Source organism: Pteropus vampyrus, unplaced genomic scaffold (assembly GCF_000151845.1).
Source record: "Pteropus vampyrus isolate Shadow unplaced genomic scaffold, Pvam_2.0 Scaffold14, whole genome shotgun sequence".
Taxonomy (NCBI): Eukaryota; Metazoa; Chordata; class Mammalia; order Chiroptera; family Pteropodidae; genus Pteropus; species Pteropus vampyrus.
Window position 1 is genome coordinate 13,291,903 of NW_011888795.1, and position 2,122 is coordinate 13,294,024.

The following is a 2,122-nucleotide window of genomic DNA, read 5'->3' on the forward strand; positions in this document are numbered from 1 at the left end:
AAAAAAAAAAAAAAACCAGTTTAAAAACAAGGTTATTGAGATGTGTCATTGCAATCTATACTTCGTAACATTAGATACCAAATACTTTTCTTAATGCAACTGGACCATGTTCCTGGATGAGTAAGTCATTCAATGGTGTAAATCTGTCTAGCAAGGACTCTGGAAAAATCAAGAAACCTATCTCCAAACATCTGCATTAGAAGCTAAATGGCAGAATATTAAGTGATATCACCTATGGAACACTGATGAGAGAAAAACATCCAGGAACCCTTGTACCGCGGTCCCGCATAACAAAACTTTTCAAAATAACATTTTTTTCCTAATAAACTTAGACTTAGAAGCAAGATTTCATTACCTGAATATATATATACATGCAATATATGTAGCATTTTAAGTAATTTTTAATGACTTCATATAGTGCAAAACAATGTAAAAATCTGCTCTGAAAAATACATGACCTCTGGGCTGCTAAGGAAAAATCCTGTCTAAAATCTTGGCAAAATTATTAATCATCTTCACAATTTTTCCTTGTACTGAACACTCATAAAAAAATCTTTATAGTTAGGTACAAAACACTGTCAGATAAGAGATATCTCTGCCATAGTTAACTATGGCTTTCAAATCCTTTTACTGTGAGAAATGAATGTGTATCTGTGATGTAAGAGGTCATTTTACTAACCTCTCCTCCGTCACTAAGTCATATGTTCAGAAATGGTTTTTAGTAAAGAAACTCTCGTGGGCAGCTAGCTATGAACAACATGCATTTTTATATGGCTGACTGACGTCAGGAAAGAGAACATGACTGAGCAATACCAGCAGATCTCCACAGCTGAAAACCACTTTCTCCACCAAAAACTGTCCACAAGCATAATGCTTGTTTTTACCCCCAAGACAAAATTAATGCCACGTTTCACCACAGTAGTTTCTTGACCTATTTGTTTGGCAAGTATGAAAAGCACCCCCAACCTCCCCACGAAAAAGCTATTTTTACAAAGTATCATGAAAAAGGTAACATTTGAAACTAGTGCTCATATTGCATTCAAAGACCTACAGCCTGTAACTCTTTCATAAAGAGAATAAGGGTAAACTTACGTTACACATATAATTGTGCCAAGACCTTGTCACCTGAGGCAACTTCTCTTTTCTTTTCCAGTTTGCCGGAGATCCTTCCCGCACAGGTTCCTGAGGACCAAAAGCATGTGCTAAGTTAACAGAGCTCACAACATGGGGTGAAGAGGTGGAATAACTTCCAAGAAGAAAATCCCATCATCGCTTACTTTTGATGCAATCATATACGGAGGAATCAGTTCTATGTTCATTTCTTGGAAGAGTTCTCTGCATTGCATAGTAATAAAGTCTCCAGCAAGAGGCGATTTCACAATACCTAAGAAACGGATTAAACAAGGCTAAGGAAGCATTAAACCCAAACTCCTTGGGACAGAGTCCCTCTTCAGATTTAAACATCAATAATTTTTTCAAGTAGAATTAACTGAACAATCACTCAAAGCATGCGTGAAGCCATGCAATGGTTTTAAATATGCATATATTTTAAAGATTTTTTTAAAAGACATTATTTGGAAACTGATCTCTTTTGACAGTCCGTTATCTGTGTGCTCACGACAGCTCCCGTCGTCTCGTGCACTCTGGGTAAACACACGTACCTTGCTGAAGGACATAGCCATCGTGAACTGGAATCGCAGTGGTATGAGTGGCTCCACTGTCCAAAATGAGCCCAGTAGAACGACCATTGGCAAATCTAGTTTAAATCATTAAGGAAAAGTAAGAATCAAGGCTCCTAAAGTGTTTATTGTAAAGGGCAGGATTTATTAAGGTATCTGTAATCATGTGTATTATGACTTAAAATGTGCTCACAGAAATCTAGGGATGAAAACTGGTATCAAATAATGAGTCTGGTTTATAAACAAATGACAACAGGCAGGACGAACTTCCAGAGTGGAGGTGTGAGGAACCTGGGAAAACCTCTCCCAGAGCGAGACATCTGTCAAGGTGGTCAAGATTAGCATAATCATTCAGTCTCTGCAGACTGATCAAAGGGCTTACAACAAATTGGGAAGCATTTATTTAACAAAATCTACCCACACTTGGTAAGAACAGTGGGAAG

General features: G+C 37.5%; 1 protein-coding gene and 1 long non-coding RNA gene across 2 annotated transcripts in view; both read right to left on the reverse strand.

Moving 5' to 3' along the window:
- ACTL6A (actin like 6A) overlaps positions 1 to 2,122 on the reverse strand; it is a 38,366-nt gene that overhangs the window by 3,239 nt on the left and 33,005 nt on the right. The window lies entirely within an intron of this gene.
- On the reverse strand, positions 1,146 to 1,865 carry LOC111734145. Its single transcript, XR_002778335.1, has 3 exons — positions 1,662 to 1,865; positions 1,278 to 1,384; positions 1,146 to 1,182 (listed from the first exon to the last, which is right to left on the reverse strand). It is a non-coding gene; the product is annotated as an uncharacterized LOC111734145 (long non-coding RNA).